The 23,307-nt window shown below is 42.6% G+C and overlaps 1 protein-coding gene across 1 annotated transcript in view; it reads left to right on the forward strand.

Moving 5' to 3' along the window:
- The window catches only part of ptprn2 (protein tyrosine phosphatase receptor type N2), a 970,059-nt gene that overhangs the window by 426,366 nt on the left and 520,386 nt on the right, over positions 1 to 23,307 (forward strand). The window lies entirely within an intron of this gene.

The following is a 23,307-nucleotide window of genomic DNA, read 5'->3' on the forward strand; positions in this document are numbered from 1 at the left end:
AAGAAGTTTTGTGCAGAGGTAAAGGAGTCTAACAGTAAACAAGTTGCAATAATTACATGTATAGCCTCAAATATATATTTGAATCAACTCTGGCTAAAGACAAAGATCATTGGCACAATATTATTGGAGTCACTGTTCAGCCAAGACTGTGCAATCTGCTTCACTCATAGAGTCATAAAAGCTTTTGGACAAAATACATCTTGCTTTGGTAATATCTCCTTCGCTGAAAATGTGTTGCTGGAAAAGCGCAGCAGGTCAGGCAGCATCCAAGGAACAGGAGAATCGACGTTTCGGGCATAAGCCCTTCTTCGTCACAGCAAATCCAAGTTTCCTGTTCATTTCCTGGACACTTTTCCTGTCTGTAAAGCCTTTAGTCTCACCTTTATTTTCTCCTGCACACAACTGTAGGCATTGATAACCTTGAGAGATGGTGGTAATGAATTAAGTCGCGTGGAAAGTGGCACATGGTTTTGAGGAGACTTTTCAGCAGCAGTACGTGTCCAGTCCAATGAGAAATGAGGAGTAACGAAACCCATTGTTGAGAATGAAGGGCCAAGTGATTCAGGTGTTAGTGAGGGAATATGAGGGGATGGTCATCATTGTCTCATAAGGTTGACAGTGGAACAGAATAATGAACAATCCAGAGTGATCACTAATTACCTGGCAGAGAGCTGACTTCAACGGGGCAAGAATGGGATTGGGCTAGAAAGGGTTGGTGGGAAAATCTGGAGCTGAACAGCAGGCGATCTTCAAGGAAGAGATGGTTCTGGCCAAGCCGAGGTATATTCTCCACAAAGGGAAAAGTTGGGCAGACAAATCCAGAGCTCCCTGGATGGATAAGGTGTCGAAATTAGGATACAGAAGAAAAGTTATACCTATGAAAAGTATCAGGTAGAAAATACAGTTGAGAGCCAAATTGAATATACAACGTACAGAAGGGAGATGAAAAGACAAATAAGAGATGCAAGGAAAGATTATGAAAGGAGACTTGCAGCTAACATAAAAGTGAATCCTAATAGTTTGATTTTAATTTGGTTTATTACTGTCACATATACCAAAATACGGCGAAAAGTATTGGTTTATGTGCTATCCAGGCAAATCATACCTTACATAAGGATAATAGAACAGAATGCAGAGTATAGTGTTACAGCTATAGAGAAGATGCAGAGAATGATCAAATCTAATATATGAGAGGTCCGTTCATAAGTCTGATAACACCAGAGAAGAAGCTGTTCTTGAATCTGTTGATACATGTTTTCAAACTTTCATATTTTCTGCCAAATGGAAGAGAGTTGGAGGCGTGTTTGATTGTTTTGGCTGTTTTCCTGAGGCAGTGGAAAGAGTAGATGGAGTCAGTGGATGGAAGGCAGGTTTGCGTGATGGACTGGGTAGCATTCACGAAGCTTTTGTAATTTCTTGCAGTCTCGGGCAGAGCAATTACCATACCAAGCTGTGATGTGTCCAGATAGAATACTTTCTATGGTGCATCTATAAAAATTAGAAACAGTCTTTGTGGACATACTAGGTTTCCTTAGCTTTCTGAGGAAGTAGTGGTGTCGGTGTGCTTTCTTGACTTTAGTGTTGACATGGATGAACCAGGACAGATTGTTGTCTGTTGTCTGCACATAAACAGGAAAAGGGTGGTCAAAGGAGGCGTAGGTCCGATTAGGGAACAAAAAAGGAAGTTACATATGAAAGCAGGGTAAACAGGGCTGAGGTCTTAAATAAATACTTTGCATCTGTCTTTACAAATGAATTGGTGTCACCCAAGTCATGGTGATGGAGGACAAACCTCAAGCAATTGAAGCATTCAAAATTGATAATGAAGAGATGTACATTGACTATCCTTAAAGTTGACCAGACACTGAGATGCAAGGGCTTTTGCCCGAAACGTCGATTTTGCCTGTCCTCGGATGCTGCCTGAATTGCTGTGCTCTTCCAGCACCACTGATCCAGAAACTGAGATGCATTCAAGGCTACTGAAGGAAGTAAGAGTGGAATTTGGATTAGTTTCCCTCCAGTGTGGAAACAGGCCCTTTGGCCCAACAAGTCCACACTGATCCTCCAAAAAGTAGCCCACCCAGACTAATTTCCCTACATTTACCCCTGATTAATACATCTAACATTCTGGCCAATTTAGTATGGCCAATTCACCTGACCTTCACATCTTTTGGAATGTGTGAGGAAACCGGAACACCAGGAGGAAACCCACGTAGAGATGGGGAGAATGTGCAAACTCCACACAGGTAGTTGCCCCAAACGGGGATCAAACCCAGGTCCCTGGCGCTGTGAGACAGCAGTGCTAACTACTGAGCCATAGTCCATAACATTTCAGTTTTCCTTAGAGTCGGGGATTGTGCCAGATGAGAATTGCAAACATCACTCCCTTGTTCAAAAAAAGTGTAAGGATAAGCCCAACAATTACAAACCATTCAATATAATCTTTGGTGCTGGGGAGTCACATAACAAGGGAAATAGAGAGTATTTCAAACTAAACAGTGGGGGGATTGGGAACAATTGTAGAAAGTGGTAATATAACAAGGATTCGAGACAAGGTAAGGGAGGAACATAGTAATTTGGGAAAAGACGGTTTGAAAATGGCAAGATGTGGCCAGGGTGAGAAAAAAAAGCATAGAAATACACCAACAATCAAGACTAGATGCATAGAAAAATTAAACAAAAAAACTAATTCTTCTGTATGTGAATGTGCATTGCATTCTTAAGAAAGTAAAATTATTAGCAAGCATTAATGTAAGTAAATACAATCCGATAGCCATTACAGAGACATGGTTGCAGCATGACAAGGATTGGGCCCTGAGTACTGAGGGGTATATGACATTTAAGAGAAATAGGAAGCTAGGGAGTGTTGGAGGGGTAGCACTGATAATCAAGGATGGTGTTAGTACAGTTGTTGGAAATGATCTCACTTCAGGAGATCAGCATATAGAATCAATTTGGGTGGAGATGTGGATTGTAGGGAGAAGAGGTCACAAGTGGGAGTGGCCTACAGACCCCCTAATAGTACTACAGCGAAGCACAATGTATACAGGAAAAAATTGACTCTCTGTTAAAGGGAAAGTAATGATTATGAGTGAAGCAATCAACAAATAAACTGGAATAGCCTGGATGAGGAATTTGGAGAATGTATTCGAGATAGTTTCTTAGAGCAATGCATTTTGGAAATGACCAGAAAGCAGGTTACGTTCGACATGGTGTTGTGTGATATGACAGGATTAATTAATGACCTTAAAGGGAAGGGACCTCAAGGTAATAGCAACCACATTATGATTGTATTTTGTATTCAGTTTGAAAGGGAGACATTTGGGTCTAAGATTAGCATTTTAATTTTAACTAAGAGCAACTTGTGAGTATGAAAGCTGAGCTGACTGAAGTGAACTCTATTCCAATAATAACTATAAATCAGGAGGTGGATGGGAGAGGAAAACTTGGTGAAATTATATTCATGAGGAAAGTGGTCCTGAGCAAACTGATAGAGGTACGGGCTGAAAAGTCTCCATGTCCAGAAAGACTTCACCCTAGGGGTGAGGTTGCTCATGAAGTAGAAGATTCAAGTGTAAACCCTTGATTCAAGAAAGGAGGGAGGCTGGAACAGGAAACTATAGGTCAGTTAGCTCAATGTTTGTCAAGCAAAAGATGTTAGAGTTAAGTAGATTGTCGCTGCGTACCATTAAAAAAACGCTGAAAGTAATTAGGAAGAGTCTGTATGTATTCATCAAAGGCAAATCATGTTTAACCAATTTATTGGGGTTTTTTAAAGGATTAACTATGAACAAAGGAAACACTGTACTTGGATTTGCAGAAGGCATTTGAGAACATGCCACATCAAAGCTTATTGTAGGAAATAAAAGCTCATGGTGCAGAGAATAACATATCAGAATGGATAGATGATCAGCTGTCTGGCAGAAAACAGAAAGCCAGCCTAAATAGGTCTTTGCCCAATTTGCAGGATGCAACGTGTCACCAGTAAAACCATCAGTTTCCCACCTGTCCTCTGCTCTGAAAAAAAGAGTCATATTGGACTTGAAACATTAACTCTGTTTCTGTCTGCACAGATGCTGCCAGACCTGCTGAGATTCTCCAGCACTTCCTGTTTTATTGGTCACTTGTTACATCCTGCAAACTGGGCAAAGACCTATTTTTGCAGAGTTTCTGTTTTCTGTTTTTATTTCAACATTTTTCCTAGTAAACTGATTAAATTTTGATTAGAACATAGGGAGATTGGGATTCTGGATAACCCATTTACTGGCATTACAACTATCCCACTGTCTCCCCCTGCTACTATATTGAGTAGAGGAAATCTTTAGGGAATGCTGATATTACTGTAGGTAGAACCAGAGAGTTTCATGTTAACGCATATTGATATCATTCCTGATTGAATTACACAGAAGACCAACATATTTTCATTTCCCATCTGAATAAACATAACCGTCATCTGAAGGAATTTTAATCACCTTATGTTAGAACATAGAACAATACAGTGCAGAACAGGTCCTTCGGCCCTCAATGTTGCGCCGACCTGTGAACTATTCTCAGCTCGTCCCCCCTACACTATCCCATCATTATCCATGTGCTTATCTAAGGATTGTTTAAATCTCCCTAATGTGGCTGAGTTGACTGCATTAGCAAGTAAGGCATTCTATGCCCTTACCACTCTCTGCATAAAGAACCTGCCTCTAACATCTGTCTTAAATCTATCACCCCTCAATTTGTAGTTATGCCCCCTCATACAAGCTGATGTCATTATCCTAGGAAAAATACTTTCATTGTCTACCCTATCTAATCCTCTGATCATCTTGTATGTCTCTATCAAATCCCCTCTTAGCCTTCTTCTTTCCAAAGTCTCTCAGCCTTTCCTCATAAGACCTTCCCTCCAGACCAGGCAACATCCTGGTAAATCTCCTCTGCATCTTTTCCAATGCTTCCACATCTTTCCCGAAGTAAGGGGATCAGAAATGTACACAATATTCCAAGCATGGCCGCACTAGCGTTTTGTTCTTATGTATAACACCAGAAATGTTTGCAATTCACAAGATACTTGATTAGATTACTTACAGTGTGGAAACAGGCCCTTCGGCCCAACAAGTCCACACCGACCTGTCGAAGCGTATCCCACCCAGACCTATTTCCCTACATTTACCCCTTCACCTAACACTACGGGCAATTTCACATGGCCAATTCACCTAACTTTTCCCTATTACTCTACATTTCTGCTGACTAATGCACCTAATCTACACATTCCCCTGAACACAATGGGCACTTTAGCATGGCCAATTCACCTAACCTGCACATTTTTGGATTGTGGGATGAAACCGGAGTACCTGGAGGAAACCCACGCAGACACTGGGAGAATGTGCAAACTCCACACAGAGAGTCGCCTGAGGCGGGAATTGAACCCGGGTCTCTGGCTCTCTGAGGCAGCAGTGCTAACCACTGTGCCACCGTGCCGCCCACCTTATAGGTGAGGAAAGTCCTTTGCTCCATCAGAAATCTCTAGATTTTTGCAGTGGCGATTGAATAATTCCAGGCCTTTCATCCACACTGCTTTATCTGACAGTTTACTCCAAATTCTTCACTTTGTGAAGAATTTCCTGATTTCACCCCTAAAGTTCCTTCCATTGGTTTTGAATCTGTATCCCCTTGTTAAATTCCCACAAGTGAATTTAATTCCCTTTTGTGTAATTTTCTTTCCCAAAACCTCCATGCGATCACCTCTCTTACTATATCATATTTATAGAGTCAAAACAACTGCATTTCTTTCAAGGTATTTTTCATCAACCTGTTCAGACACGCCAGGAGAGTGGGTGGAACTTGAAGCCAGGTCTCTGGATCAGTGCCACAGGACCCTCTATTATAGTCCTTCCTTCATATGACAGCAAAGTGCAACTGCCCTTCTCCCACTGTCTTCAGTCCTTAAATGTCTCTTCTCTGAATATCATGAATAGGAATACTAGTATGTCATGTTCGATAGAATCTTTGCTTACATGAGGTTTGTGAAATTCTTTTGTCCTGGAGAGGCAAGGAATTGGTTAGAATTTTGGCGAGTTATTATGTGTGATCCTATGTACATTTATTAAAGTTGTAAGGAAATCACATACTGAAATTCACGTTTGGGAATGAATCAGGTCATTGAAAAAGCCCTGGTAATTAAGAGCTCCATTGGATACTGTGCACTGGATGCTGGTGGATGCTGTGGGCTCTACACGGCTTGCAAAATCACACAGTACCATTCTAAACGCCTGTCAAACTTCAAATGAAGCCACGTGTGTGCTTATTTAGACAGCATCATGGGATACCCAACAGGACAAGTTCAAGGATGAGGCTCGAACTGTAATGAACAATAAATCCAGCCTTGCCAGCGTCACTCACTTCCCATAAATGAAAGCTGTTAATGAGAAACAGATCCATTGTAGATATTTTCTAATCAACCTGTTCAGAGGTGTTATTATAATATCAGATCGGCGTGGATTAGTTGGACCAAAGGTTCCGTTTCCATGCTGTACATCTCTATGACTCTATACACCTCTGGAGCAGGTAAGATTTAAACCTGAATCTTCATGGCTTAGAGGTGGGGATGCAACCACAGCACCAGAAGACCCTGCATCATAATACACATCTTCACATCAAATGCAATAACTTGTTCCTTCTGGTTTTATAACGAGCCTGAAGCAGAGGCATTTCCACCTATTATTCCCTCACTTATGATATTTTGACAGATTAGACTTAAATCTAAGTTCATTTTTATCCACAGGGGCAGACTAAATCCACTGGAATCTATTGGCAGATGATCCCAAGTTGAGAAGTAATTTCCTTTGTGCTCAATAATTGTTTTGCTTTCAGACTTTGTTCCATCTGAGGAAGTCACAATGGCTCACGCACCCTGACTACTATCGAATAGTTCCTTACTCATAGCCTGTCCTTAAATAATATTTGGTTTTGCTTTTGCGACATTTGACTCTCATTGAAAGCAGCACAAAAGGGAACGGCCCCTGCATTTTATATTCCAAGGTGAATAATTCCTGTTCTGACATATCACTCTGCGTTTTAAATGCACTGAATTTGAGCCTTTGGCCACTGGTTTGATCATGAGGAGATATTTCCACAGTAATCTGTGAACAAAACATGAAAGGTCAGGACGTTGGGAATCGATGGGGGCAAAGCTGGGATGCGTGCTATAACTCATCTGTTTTGCGTGTCCTGATGGAATATAATGCAGTGCACACAAACTGAGAAGAGGTTAAAATGCTCCTTTTAAACTGCGAGAAGAGAAAATGAGTAAGAATGCAGCATTAGAGCTAGCATCCTTGCCAATAGGAAGGTGACGTCTGATCTGTCACTGTACCTGATTATTATCAGCGGTTTGCTTTTCTATTCAATTCACAATTTGCAAGGCAGATTAGAGTTCAGAGGATTGGATACAACTGAAATGTCTCCAAAAAAAGACAAGATTTGAGACTGTATTGACCGGGATCTGTCGCATTTTCTTCTGTGCATCAAACACATCCTCTGTAGTTGCTGATTGTTGACATTTTACCAAATGGTGGGTATGGACACTGGTGACTCATTCAGGGAGATGAAGAAGAAAAAGTGTTGGGTCGCTAAGGGGGGAGAGTAGTTACCAGCTGTCAGAGGAATGTAATGTGTGATGGCTCTCACATCACAGATCAACAGAGAAACAAAGATGTGTGGAAGTTAAAAACTGCCGTTTGGTCCCAGTCTAAACAGATTGGAATTTAAGGTAACGAAGGAGCCCATTAATTCTTCTAAAATTAAAATATGTATTAAAATGTTTTAGCAGCATTTTCTTCTCCTCAGAGAGATGGCAAAACAGGGAAGTAATTGTGTGAATTTCCCCTGGAGAGAAATTTGTCCCTATCTCATGACCTCTGTTATTACATGGGCAACTTTTTCAACCCACCAGCAATTAAGTTCCCTAAGTCAATTAATGGCCACTAAGGACCTTAACGTGTCACTTCCTCGACCATCATCCTTTCTGGCTGGGGGGAAAGATGCACAGATGACAGAAAGGCTGTCAGCTTCGGCAGATATCTTCCAGCCCTTATCCCAAACCTCCTGCTCCCAGGAGCTGAATAAGATGATGAAAGGAAAATGACTTTCTCGCTTCAGGACCACCTGTGGGGTAAGCCTCAATGAATGAACTTTAGGACCAAGAATCTGCCAGCCTCTGATTGGGCAGCATCTTCTGATGGTCAAGGGTCTAATAAAGCAAGGTACTCTCCTGTGATTGTGTCTCAGTTTTTAATGAGCTGATTGGCAGGCGATTCACTATGTTCACTCGCCTTCACTGTGTGTAATGTGTAAGCTGCCTTGCCATAGGTGGCCCGCGCGTTAGGAAGCAGTATATCGCATTGGAATGCTTAGGAAAGATGGATAGTTATAATCCAGGGCCTAATCAGCATTAAAAACTTGAAGCAATTGGTAGAAATGTATCTTGGAGCCTCGCTATTGATCCCATTCTAAGGCCCATTATGCCTTTGAAAGCAGCAACAGAGCTACATTGTTGTTCCATTTTGTCATTCTCTGTAAGCTAACACCATTATAAATGCCATTCTTCAATCAGTTCTACTCACTTCTGAGAAATGACTATAATTTACTGAAGGCTATAGGCCCTGATAACATTGCAGCTATGACACTGGTGACCGTGTGACAGAACAAGCAAACGTCTTCCTGTCCTTTTCTCAAGAGCAACCCAGTCAGTTCCCACCGCTCCACCTGATCTATTCCTGCCACTGTGCAAATTGACTGGCTTTCTTTTGAAATCATTGATTTGCTTTTGCTTCCACCAACCTTATTGGCAGCGAGCTCCACATCAACACCACTCACTACATATGCCTCCCGTTCCCTCTCTATCTCCAACCCAAAACTTTCCCCTCCCTCATCATCAGCTAATGGACGCAGCCTGTCTCTTGCTATCTGCCCCCAATTGACCCCAGACTGGGGAAAATGGAATTGCCTGCTCCATATCTGGCTCTGCATTCAGTGTTGGGATGGCGGTCACTTGAGGCAGCTTTGCTGAGGCCCTCAAGTGGCTGTTAATTAGTCACTTATGAGCCATAATTGGTGGCAGTGAGTGGGGGGTTACCTGTGGACCTCCTGGTCCAGAATCTTATTGCTGAGGTAGCAGGAAGGGGATGAGTATCTCCACAGAGCCAGTCCCACCCCACCATTTTCCTCACTATCTCCATGTATCATGCCTCAGGAATTGGACTAGTCTGATTGTAATCTTTCAGTACTGCTCCCACAGCAGCCATTAAGTAGCCTTTGGTCAGAGGCTTTGATTTTTAAAAAAGGTGTTTTCTTTTTATCTTTTGCGATACAGAAAGCTTCGCTGATTGAATGCTTGTTATAGAATGCTATTCACTGGCGGAAGCTGTGTTTAAATGTCGCAACACCTTCTTTGGAGATGAGGAAAGATTGAGAAAAGTGAGATGAGGAGATTTTTGTTGCGGCTGGCTGTTAATATCTGGAATGCACTGCCTGAAAGATTAATGGAAACAGGCTCAATAATAAATGGCCAATCTAAGTTTGATAAGACTGGATCTGGAAAACAAAATGAACAGCTAGGAGGAAAGAGCAGGGAACTAGGATTAATTGGATATCATTTTCAAAGGGCCAAAAAAGGCTTTTCTGACCAAAAATCATGAAATCCTTCCAAATACACCACTTTCTAAATTATACAACTCCTCCCTTGCCTCAGTTTATCTGTTGCTAAAACACTTAGCTATTTCTTTCTCACCTCCAAACTTGATGAGCCGATCTCCTGTTGCCCTCCCACTTTCTATTCTCTGTCAGGTTGAAGTTATCTATTTATTGCTGTGTCTGTCTTACACATAGTAAGCCTCATTCCTAATCAGCCCATGCTCACTATCTTGTTGAGTGGTTGAGTAAAGCCACAATTTGAAAATTTCCATCCTTTCTTTACAAATTTCTCCATGGCCCCGTGCCTTCCATCATCTTAGATTTCTCTGTAAATGTTTCTGGCTCTACAGCCCTCTGTGATTTCTGCTCTGTTCCAAATCTGGCCTTTTGACACTTACTTAGGGTTGTAGGAGCAGTAATTACCTCCTGGGTGCAACAGTGCTCTCCTCCCATTCTTTGCTGCATAGCTAATACCTAGATTTAAAATTGTAATTAAATATGAGGCTCACAGTATCTTTATGACATTTGAATTACTAATCCCATCCCAAGGAACGGCTTAGTTACTTCCCCCCACCCCCCACCCCCCCCAACCCATCACCCTTAAAAGCACGATTGGATGGTTTTCAAGTATTTTGGAGTCAGAGTTGTGGTTTTTCACATTCCATGCAACCCGAAGTCTCCTATCTCTGGGAATTAAATTTCTTCAGACAGAAACAGAAAGATACATATATGGAAGGAAATAGTGGGAGAAGTGGAGAGGAAACAAAATGGGAGACTTGCGCCAGGAGACTTGTGGGCAAACTGAATTTTAATCAGCAACCTGTCTCAAATGGCTGATGAACCCTGCCATTCGCAGCTTGCCTAACATTAAAGTCACTTGCCAGCTTGTTACCATAGCAGCTAGCAGTATGGTTGGCATGCACTTACTAAATTACAGCTTAGATTAAAGGGGTGAATCAATGACCCTGATTTGTGGTACAACAAGAGTTGCCGAATTGGAGTTGCAGCTTTGTCTCTGACCTGTGCCTCCATATGAATACAGCTCCCCACTGGGATTGTAGCATCATGAAAATCACTCGTTAAATTATCGCTAATAGGGACACGTGGCAACGCTGTGAGAAACTGGTACAGTAACCAGCTGGGAAGTTCCTTCACTCCAGGGAAAGTTGGAGAGGCAGAACATTAACATATTAAAAATGCCACTGTTTAAAATTATGGTTTTGTGGTATGATCCCTTATATCCTTTGATTTAACATGGCAACCCCAATAGACATTTACTAATATATCTATTTATATGTTAATAAAACATCTTATGACCATACATCCAGGGCGATTATCTCCAACCCTCTAATCCTACTTCAGTCAGAGACAAAATTAATCTCAACTAGTTATATATTAAAAGCATTACATGTGGTACAATGATATGTTACAATATTATCCATGTCAGATTTCTCCTGTCACAATCACTTGACAGCTGTAAGATTGGTATGGATTTTACATTTGTAATGACAGCAAAAATGTCAATTCTCAGTGTCGCTACAACTCTGAAATTACGAGAAACAGCTGGGACTGGACTTGCCTCTCCCAGAAGTGATGCAAATAGGGTGGTGAAGCACTGAACATTTCTTTAGTTGGAGAAATGATTTTCACGTGCCTTCCTGACCCTGTGCCATTTTTGGTGGTTAGGGAAGAACATGCGCCTCTTCCAATTGTAGGCACAAGCACCTCTTCCACGGTAAAGCTCTTTTTCCTCCCCCACACTATTCTCCTGGGTGAATGTGGGTTTTGTAAGCCCAAAAAAGACACACAGCCTTGCAGAGTTCGTGACCACTGAGAGAATTATGCTGAGGAAACAGGAGCATTCTGAAAGGTAATTGTGAAATGTTTTGACACCTTCAAATGTCACATACTGTAATGTACCTGTAGATGAGTTTTTAGTGGAGTGATTCATCATAGGAATCTGTCCTTCTAATTGGTCTTTACATTGACCAGCATTGTGTTAGTCTTGTCATGCATTATGGAACTTGTACAACTGTCAGAAGTGTCATTAAAAAAATGTAAAACTAAATGCTCTGTCAACCTTTGCTGTTACGTTTTGTGCTGTGAAGGGGTCCCTTCTGTCCTGATTAAACCACACTTCCAACACTCCAGCACAGGGGAAGGCGCAAGATTCCACCCAAGAAATACATCTCATTCCCTCAGATCCTAAATTCTTCCAAGAGGTTCAAAGAAAGTGTCTGGTCTATTTTGACAGCAAGCTTTGTGCTAATCCAGCAATCCCCACGAATCTTAATGTTAAAGGTAGTAGGGAGAAAGTGAGGACTGCAGATGCTGGAGATTGCCCCTCCCCACCCCCAACATTCACCTACCTATCGTGTTCCCAGCTACCTTCCCCCAGGCCCCATCACCCCCCACCTATCTCCTTGGGGCCTCCCCACATTCCTGATGAAGAGCTTATCCTCGAAATATTGACTTTCCTGCTCCTCGGATGCTGCCTGACCGGCTGTGCTTTTCCAGCGCCACATTTTTTGACTCTTAATGTTGAGGGCAATCAATGGTAAGCCACAAAGATGTTTTGAAACATAAAAATAAACATTTGCTACATTTGTTATTGACAATAACATCACAAGATAGAGAAATCTGAACAATTTGAGACATGGTATAGCCAAGTGTCACATACTTGGGACAAATATTTGATCTTGGACCCAGGGTTTCTGAAGCACTCGAGATTTTCATACCTTGTGTCTAGTTCTGCTACAGACTCATTAGAGTTATAGAGTCACAGAAATGTACAATACGGAAACAGACCTTTCGATCCAACTCGTCCATGCTGACCAGATATCCCAACCTAATCTAGTCCTATTTGCCAGCACCCGGCCCATATCCCTCCAAACCCTTCCTGTTCATATACCCATCCAGATGCCTTTTGAATGTTGTAATTGTACCAGCCTCCACCACTTCTTCTGGCAACTCATTCCATACATGCGCCACCCTCTGCATGAAAAGGTTGCCCCGTAGGTCTCTTTTATATTTTCCCCTGTCACCCTAAACCTATGCCCTCTAGTATTGAACTCCCACACTCCAGGGAAAAACTTTGTCTATTTACCCTATCCATGCCCCTCATGATTTTGTAAACCTCTATCAGGTCACCCCTCAGTCTTCAACGCTCCAGGGAAAATAGCTGCAGCCCAGTCAACCTCTCCCTATAGCTCAAACCCTCCAACCCTGGCAACATCCTTGTAAATCTTTTCTGAACCCTTTCAGGTTTCACAGCATCCTTCTGATAGGAAGGAGACCAGAATTGCACACAATATTCCAAAAGTGACCTTACCAATGTCCTGTACAGCTGCAACATGACCTCCAAACTCCTGTACTCAATACTCTGACCAACAAAGGAAAGCATACCAAATGCCTTCTTCACTCTCCTATTTACCTGCGACTTTCATTTCAAGGTGCTATGAACATGCACTCCAAGGTCTCTTTGTTCAGCAACACTTCCAAGGACCTTACCATTAAGTGTACAAGTCATGCTGAGATTTGCTTTCCCAAAATGCAGAACCTTGCATTTATCTAAATTAAATTCCATCTGCCACTCCTCAGCCCATTGGCCCATCTGATCAAGATCCCGGTGGAATCTGTGGTAACCTTCTTCGCTGTCCACTGCACCTTCAATTTTGGTGTAATCTGCAAACTTACTAACACTCATTGAAAGAGAATGATTGCTCTTATTTCTGAGTCACTCCATAACTGTTGTATCATAAGGTTAGAAGGATGGTAGAAGACTTTGGGCTTTTTTCAGCGAGCCACTCTCTTTCCCTTTCCTTGTTTTTGTTTCTAATTTGCACTGCTTCCTCTGCCACCATTTGTTTTCCTTTCTGTTCCATTGACTAAGGTGAGAGATGATGGGACATGATATTCATGAGGCCCCCATAGGAGATATTGCCATTGTCAGTTGACATTCCAGCAATGAGCACTGTATGTATATTACACTCCATGGAAAGTAAAGGCAACAGTTCCCAATTTATGTCACTTATTATGAGCTGCAAATTTCTCGCAAAATCTGTGGCAGGATGTCAACTGAACCTTTAGGTAAAATCTGTTCATCTTTTTACTTCAGAAGGCACGTCAAGCAGAGAGACTATGTGTGTTATCCTCGACATAATTTGAATTCATCGAATTTTGAAAGCTTCTCATGCTAAAGAAGAGCTCTCATTACCATCCGCTGTGTCTTAATAGCTTGAAAACATAAACATTCTAATTAGTGACAGCTGTGATAGAGAGCGATAAACACAGAACTCTTCACTAAATATTGATTTCATTTCTGCGGAGACCTCTTGGAAGACTACAAACCAATGTTTATCGCTCCCCCTCCCTTGTGCAATTCAGACTGTATTACTGACATTGATAAGGAAAGTGAACGTACTATCGCTAATTTTGTGGATGACGCAAAAATAGGTGGGAAGGCAAGTGGTGCGGATGACACAAAGAGTTTGCAGATGGATGTAGACAGGTTAAGAGAGTGGGCAAATAACTTAGCAGGTGATGTCTAGTGTAGGAAAACGTGTGCAGAGGAAGCATCATCAGACCTTTAATGTTAACTCTGCTTTCTCTCTCCAGATACTGCCAGACCTGCTGAGTTTTTCCAGCAATTTCTGCTTTTGTTTAGGAAAATATGAGGTCACTCAGTTTGGCAGGGAAGAATAGTGGAACTGGATATTATTTAAAGACTGCAGAAATATACACACAGAGGGATTTGGGAGTTTGAGTTATTGGCTAACATCCATGTTGGGCAGATAATAGGGATGGCAAATGGAATTTTTTTCGAAGGGAATGGAGTATGGTAAATCGGGAAGACTTGCTAAAGCAATACAAGGCATTAGTTAAACCATGGTTCGAATACTGTGAACAGTTTTGCTCCCCTTATCTAAGGCAAGATATATTGACACTGGAGGCAGCCCAGAGAAGGTTTGCCAGGCTGATCCTGGGTATGGATGGATTTTCTTATGAGCAGGGTTTGAGTAGGTTGGAGTACTCATTGGGTTTAGAAGAATGAAAGGAGGTCTTATTAAAATATATCTGATTATTTGGGAACTTGATAGGCTGGATGGGGGAGGGAGTGGGGATGTGGCTTAGTGGTATTATCACTGAACTATTAATCCAGAAACTCAGCACATATTCTGTGGATGTCATTTTAAATTCCACCACAATTCAATTCAAAAACAAATCTGGTGTTACAAGTCTATTCACCGCCATAAAACCATTGACGATTGTCAGAAAAGGTCATCTAACTCATTAGAACAAAGAAAATTACAGCACAGGAACAGGCCCCTCACTCCTCCAAGCCTGCACCGATCCAGATCCTCTGTCTAAATCTGCTGCCTATTTTCTAACGATCTGTATCCCTCTGCTCCCTGCCCATTCATGTATCTGTTTAGATACATCTTAAATGATGCTATCATTCCCACCCTTACCACCTCCATTGGCAATGTTTTCCAAGCACCCACCATCCTCTGTGTAAAGAGCTTTCCACACATATCTCCCCTAAACTTTTCTCCTCTCACTTTGAACTCATGACCCCCAGTAACTGGGAAAATTAGTATCTGGGAAAAAAGTTTCTTGCTATCCATTCTGTCTACACCTCTCATGATTTTGTAGGCCTCAATCAGGTCCCCCATCAACCTCCATCTTTCCAATGAAAATAATCCTAATCTACTCAACTTCTTCTCATAGCAAGCATCCTCCATACCAGGCAACATCCTGGTATACCTACTCTGCAACCTCTCCAAATCATCCACATCCTTTTGGTAACGTGGCAACCACAACGGTACGCAGTATTCCAAATGTGGGCAAATCAAAGTCTTATACAACTGTAACATGACCTGCCAACTCTTGTACTCAATACCCTGTCCGATGAAGGAAAGCATGCCACATGCCTTCTTGACCACTCTACCGACCTGCGTTGCCACTGTCAGAGAACAATGGACCTGAACACCCAGATCTCTCTGTACATCAATTTTCTCCAGGACTTTTCCATTTACTGTATAGTTCGCTCTTGACTTGGATCTTCCAAAATGCATCACTTCGCATTTGTCCGGATTGAACTCCATCTGCCATTTCTCTGCCCAGCTGTCCAATCTATCTATATTCTATTGTATTCTCTAACAGTTCCCTTCACTATCTGCTACTCCACCAATCTTAGTGCCATCTGCAAAGTTGCTCATGAGGCAGTCTACAGCTTCCTCCAAATTATTTATGTATATCACAAGCAACAGTGATCTCAGCATGGATCCCTGTGGTACACCACTGGTCACAGGTCTCCATTTTGAGAAGCTCCCTTCCACTAGTACTCTCTGTTTCCTGTTGCCCAGCCAGTTCTCTATCCATCTAGCTAGAACACCCTGGACCCCATGCAACTCCACCTTCTTCATCAGCCTACCATGGGGAACCTGATCAAACACCTCACTAAAGTCCATTTATATGTCATCTACATCCCTTCCCTCATCAATCAACTTTGTCACCTCTTCAAAGAATTCTATTAGGTTTTTAAGACGTGACCTTCCCTGCACAAAACCATGCTGCCTATCACTGATAAGCCAATTTTCTTTCAAACTGGTACATATCCTATCCCTCAGTATCTTCACTATTAGCTTCCCTACCAGTGATGTCAGGCTTACCGGTCTATAATTACCTGGATTATCTTTGCTACCCTTCTGAAACAAGGGGACAGCATTAGCAATTCTCCAGCCTACTGGGACCTCCCCCCACCATTAATTCCTTTCAGGGAAGGAAATCTGCCATCCTCACCTGGTCTGGCCTACGTATGATTCCAGCCCCACAGCAAATTGGTTTACTCTCAACTGCCCTCGAAGTGGTTCAAGGGCAGCTGGAGATGGGAAATAAATACTGGCCTACCAGCAACGCCCATACCCCACGAGTGAATTAAAAAAAAGATGTAGAGAGGCTGTTGTTCTTCAGGGGATGACCAGAGGGCATAATCTTAGAGTATAGGGTCACCCAATTCGGACAAAGATGAAGAGACATTTTTCTATCAGAAGGTGTGGAATTCTTTACCACAAAAGACTCTAGAGACTGGATGATTAAGTATATTCAAGGCTGAGATGGGCAGATTTTTAAACAGTTGGGACTATGGAGAAAAAGGCAGGAAAGTGAGGTTGAGGATGATCAAATCAGCCATGATCTCATTGGATGACAGAGGAGACTCAGTTGGTTGAATGACCTTACATCAGTTACAAAGGCTCAGTTTTAACTCTGTAAGTGGGTGAGTTTGGCATGCCTTGAAACCAACTAATGCGTCAACATGAGCCTTGCATTTTTTACACCTTTTAATGTAAAAGTAACTGTTACGGACCAGGCCAGACCCCCTCAATATGTTTTCAGACCCAAACATTTTCTTATTTTAAAGGCAGATGTGAAGTGGGTGTTCCAGGTCTGATGCCGCTGGCCAAACCACTCGACTATAAGCAAAATAGAATTCACCTAAACACTACATGTTAAAACACGAACAAAAGAAAACAGAATTTAGAATAACTTAATTTTTGGAAATTCTAACCCAATGTAGTACAGTAACTATCACTACATAACTGTTTCAATACAGTAACATCGCATAAACACACCCCTTGTCAGAAAGGTAAATTCAAACAGAGATTCTTTCAGACAGGAAGGGAACAATATCCAGAGAGAGATTTCAGAGAAAGTCAGAGGAATCCTTTACTGAAGTTAGCCACTCTCCTGAGCTCTCAAATCTTGTGCCTGTTACAGGTAAAAAAACTAAACCGTTAAACCCTGAACTGGGAGAACTGACCATTCCCCTTCTGTTGGTAAACTATGATGTGGAGGCGCTGGTGTTGGACTGAGGTGGACAAAGTTAAAAATCACACAACACCAAGTTATAGTCCAACAGGTTTAGCTACCTAATGAAGGAGCAGCGCTCTGAAAGCTTGTACTTCCAAATAAACCTGTTGGACTATAACTTGGTGCTGTGTGATCTTTAACATTGTTAAACTGTGCCTCTCTTCAAAATAAATCAAGGACAAAATAACCTTCTTAAAGTAATAGCATTGTCACAACACAAAGGTACTTCACATGTATTATCAAACAAAATTAGTGATGAGTCAGAGGAGACATTTGGAGAGACATGTGTTAAGAATCATCTTTAAGGAAGAGGTAGATTTAAAGAAGGATTGCAGCTTTGTTCATGTCTTGTAATTTATTGCAGTCCTCCTTGGCAATGATTACATTCTCTGCCCACCAATTGCCAAATTGGTGTCATCTTCAAATTTAGAAATTGATTCTAAAGTCTTCATTGTTACTAGGGATTTTGAATGTTTATTCCAGCCTCGATCCTTGTAGGAGCCTGCTCTCCCCCTACCCATCTTTCTGCATGGCAGAGTTTCTCCTCAACTCTTGTGCATTTTGCAACCAGCTGCTTATCCACTCTGCTCTTGTTCTCTGATTTCATATGGTCTGACCTCATTAGATTGCCATCTGGTACAATTTCAAAGGCCTGTACCAGTCCAGCGATATTACATCAACGACATTATCTTTGTCAGTTCTTGCTTACCTCTTCAGCTGATTCATGACTGACCTCCCCTCCATTATAAGGTCACAGATTGAGATGTTTGCTGATGATTGCACAGTTTATAGCATCATTTGTGATGCCTCAGATATTGAAGCAGTCCATGACCAAATGCCATGTCCTCATTCCTGATGAAGGGCTTTTGCCCGAAACATCAATTTTCCTGCTTCTTGGATGCTGCCTGACCTGCTGTGCTTTTCCAGCGCCACTCGAATCTTGACTCTGATCTCCAGCATCTGCAGTCCTCACTTTCGCCTAATCCATGTCCAGATGCAGCAACCTGGATGATCTCCAGGCTTTGACTGATAAGCAGCAAGTAACATTCACACTCCACAAGAGACAGAGAGTGACATCTCCAATAAAAGAGAATCTAACCATTTCCCTTTGACATTAAATGGCACTTTTGTTGCTGAATTCTGGACTATCCACATCCTGGGAATTGCTATTGACCAGAAACTGAACTGGACTGTGGCTAAGAATCCTATGGCAAATGATTTACCTCCTGACTCCATGAAGCCTCTCAGCATCTGCAAGATACAAGTTAGGAGTGTGGTGGAATATTCCCTGTGTAGTTATTAGAATGAGGCCAGCCAGATGGATCTCAATGAATATGAGTTCCACAATTGGGGCTGTTAATCTGGTCCAATCAGGGAGCCCTGGCTGACAGATATAGGCAGGAGTGTCTGATCACACAGCATTGCCTTTTGTGAAGGGCACTACTTGTCACTGGCCACTCGGGTATTTCCTTTCTTCCTGGTGGTGGAAATTGAATAAAGATTTGTGCACCTTGTGTCTCTCACTGTGTCTCACACCTTAAGAAAAAAAAGAAAAAAGAAAAAGAAAAAAAATTAAGCAGGAGTGTCAGGGTTTCTGTTCACTCTAGGAGCTGGTTCTGAGCCAGCCGGGTCCGCATCATGCACTATGCACGTGTAAATAGAAGGTGACCAAGTGACAGGATACTGGCCTTTGTAGAGTTATTTCATCCCACTTGCCTGGATGGGTACAGCCCCAACAACACTCAAGAAGCTTGACAGTATCCTGGGACAAAGCAACCTGCTTAACTGGCACTGCGTCCACAAGCATCCACTCCCCCCACCACTGACGCTCGGTAGTCGCATTGTGTACCATCTACAAGATTCACTGCAGAAGTTCGCCAACGATCTTAGACAGCACCTTTCAAACCCACAACCACTTCCATCTAGGAGACATATACATGGGAACCCCACAATCTGCAATTTCACGTTGTTGAATCAAACTCCTGGAATTCCCTTCCTAATGGCATTAACACCAAACGAACTGCAGCAATTTAAGATGGTAGCTCACCACCACCAAGGGCAACCAGGGACAAGCAATAAATGCTGGCCCAGCCAGTGATGCCCACATCCACAGAATGTATAATAAACAGATACCATCTAATCCAGAGCAGCGTTTCTATCTTCTGAGCTGATTCACTTGATATTTCTTCTCTTGGTGTTTTAAATTCAATTGTATATCTGTAATCTCATCTTCTAATGCCATGCTTACGTGATGCTTTGATAGTAATAAATTGAAATGTTTATATAATTTTACCACTGCTGATTTTATCCTGTCCACCACCTAACAGCCCGATATCTATCCCAAATTTCCATATTTTAGGAACAAAACCAGAAATTGCTGGAAAAGCTCAGCAGGTCTGGCAGCATCTGTGGAGAGAAATCAGAGTTAACGTTTCGGGTCCAGGGATCCTTCCTCAGAACTGATGGCAGCTAGCTTTTTTTCATACAGAAGATAGGGTGTGGGGAGAGTGTAAGGTGTAAACAATTGGTGGAATTAGAGCCCAAAGACAGAGAAGAACAGTTGGACAAAGGAATGGATAACAATCAGGCTAGGAGGGTGAATACCTCTTAATGGGGGCTGTCAGTGGCTAATAATAGGTTGTGTGTAATAGCAGACATGCAATAACAAGGTCTGCTGTGTGGGGGTTAGGGTAATATCCACTACATACCCATCAATCCACATAGCTACCTTGACCATACACCCTGCTTCCTGGAAAGACTCTATTCTCTTCTCCTAATTCCTCCGTTCCTGCTGCATCTATTCCAATGATGCCAACTTCAATAAGGGAGCCTCTGAAATGTCCACCTTCTTCCTCAACCGAGGATTCCCCAGCACCATAGTTGACAGGGCCCTTAGCTGGGCCTGACCCATCTTCCATACTTCAGCCCATGTCCATTTTCTTCCCTCCCACAACAGCAATAGCATTCCCCTTGTTCTCACCTACCATTCACCAGCATCCACATCCAGATGGTCATTAACCAACATTTCCATTTCCACCAAGCCTGTCGCTGACCAGGTTTTGGGTTCATGTCTGGGAGTCCTCATGTGACTACCTTCTATTCTCCAGACATACTCCACCTCCAGCCTCGTCTCTATGACTGGGAGAATCCATCCCCCTGCATCAGGTGTACACCATAGATAGTAGGTGAGATTGAATGAGTTTGAGTTGGAGATCTGGAGATGGCACTGTGCGGTTTGTTGGGAGGATGTGGAGTTCAGATCCTGTGACCTTCGTGACTATCCCTGATCGAGTTCCAAGTGAGAAAAGGACACATAAGGATCTCATGCTGTCACTGCTAATCTCTATCGGCTGATGGTGGAGAATATGCAGCATGGGTCAATCAAACAGCAATGGGCCTGATTTCTCTCGCGAACATTTGCTTCTGCTGACCGTGGGGTAAAGCAACCCTGCAGGTGATCCCTGCAACCCTGCAGGATGGGGCAGAGCTGGAGTGGAAGTTTAGCAGCACTGGGTTTCTGTTCTGGAATACCAGCTGGCAATCCTGTGAGTTGGTGCTGTGCAGAGGCAAACTGAGTTTAAATTGGAGCTGTCAGTGTGTGTGGGGTTCAATTCTGTGTCATCATCCAGGCCTCCTTTACCTCTAGACTTGAGTGGACAACCTCCAAACTCCAAGCAAAGCAAACCTGAGCTCATCTAAAACTCTGCTACCCATATGAAGTTGCTTTCACCCACCACATTCTGTGTTCTTTGACCTATATTTGATTAGTAACAGTTCAGCTTTTAAATTCTCACCTTTGCATTGCAAATTCCTCCATACTCTCATCCCTCACTAACTCTGTAACCTCCACCAACTTTGTAATCGGCAGCATCTGTGGAGAGAAAGCAGAGTTAACATTCTGGGTCGTGTGACACTTATTCAGAACTTGTTCAACGAGGTTTTAGGGGTTGTCTTAAAAGAGGAAAGTGAGTTGGAGAGGCAGAGAAATGGTTTTCGACAAATTTGTGCCTGGAGGCCTGAAGGTGAGTAACAAATTCCCGACTTTGGTCAGTTGACTGCTGCAAACCACTCGGAAGAATCTGGAAGCCAATGGGAGGGAGCAAGATGGAGGGCCTTCATTGCAACTGACAGAATGGTTCCCAGTGTTGAGGTGGATTGCAGGAAACGGATTTTAGGATGTGCTTATATGGGGAATTCCAAATGATGTGACCACCATTTCTCAGTAGGTATGGATGGCAAGTACGGCTTTTCTCCGTATTCTTTCCTGGGATGCTAGCATCGCTGATGAGGCCAACATTTTTTGCCTATCTCGAATTGCCAGTTGAACTGCGCCATTTCTCAGAGGGCTGTTAAGAGTAGCCACATCAAATCACATTTCTGGCTAAGGGTAGCAGATTTCCTTCGCTAAAGGCCATTACTGAACCAGGTGAGTTTCTCGGAAAACCAACAAAAGCTTCATGGTCACTGATGCTAAGACTGGCTTTACAACTCCAAGTTTATGAACTTGAACTCCACCAGCTCCTGTGTATCACAGAACATTCAGCAGAGCCTCTGGATTACAGAGGCTCAGTGGTTAGCAGTGCTGCTTCACAGCGCCGTGGACCCAGATTCGATTCCAGCCTCAGGCGGCTGTCTGTGTGCGGTTTGCATATTCTCCCCTCGTCTGCGTCGGTTCCTTCTGGGTGCTCCGGTTTCCTCCCACAGTCCAAAGATGTGCAGGTTAGGTGAATTGGCCATGCTAAAATGCCCATTGTGTTCAGGGGGATGTGTAGATTAGGTGCATTAGTCAGTGGAAATGTAGAGTAATAGGGAAAGGGAACAGGCGTGCTTGGGTTACTCTTCAGACGGTTGGTGTCAACTTCTTGGGCCAAATGGCCTGTTTCCACACTGTAGGAATTCTATGATTACTGGTTTATGACATGACCATGATTCCATAGTCTCTTCTTACATAATATGTATGGTCTTATAATAACCTTCATTCATTGCCTTCTGTATTCCAGCAAATGTAGTGGGTGCATAGATGTGGCCAGCACACAGGCTGGGGAACCATGTATTAATCTGGACCAGTTACTATCATATATCTTCCTCTAGTTTACTCTTATGTCAGCTGGAAAACCCAGTGCTGCACATAGCAATATTTTGGCACATTTCTTCTTCCAAATGGGAATGACAGGGCCTGTGATTTATTACTTTCCTTCGGTGAATTGTAATATGGGTCCTTTGGAGAATGGTTTTATTGTTTTAATAAAATCAAGGTGGTGTGCACATAAATCCAGGCATTTGCATCAGGCTGCAGTGGGAGAGAATAGCCCATTTTAGTAATGAAGCCTTTTAAAAGTCATTAGTCAGTGCAGTCACATTCCCGACGTTGTGTTTAGAATCTCATCTGTGCCACACACAAGGTAAGAGCGGTTTATGCCCCAGATGAGATTTGATAAAAGCTTTGTTTACATTTTAATTGTATTAAAAAAGAAAAAGAGTCCAGGGCAAGCTGTCTATCACCACTGGATCACTCGCTCTCGGGCAGCACCACGTTATCCCCCTGTCTACTACTGCCATACATGCCACCTAATCCACCTTTAGCTGAACATTTTGAATCAAGGGCCATTAGAGTTAAACCTGGTCAGGAGCAATAGCCATTTCTGTTTGCCGTCTCTGCAGAGGCAGCACAATGCTTTTTCTTTCTTCACTCATGGGTCGTGGGAATTGCTGCCTGTCGTTTATTACCTGTCCACAGCTGCTATGAAGAAAGGGCTG

The sequence above is a fragment of the Chiloscyllium plagiosum genome, unplaced genomic scaffold, assembly GCF_037043375.1.
Source record: "Chiloscyllium plagiosum isolate Xiang-an unplaced genomic scaffold, Cpla_swu_hap1 HiC_scaffold_5, whole genome shotgun sequence".
Lineage (NCBI taxonomy): Eukaryota > Metazoa > Chordata > Chondrichthyes > Orectolobiformes > Hemiscylliidae > Chiloscyllium > Chiloscyllium plagiosum.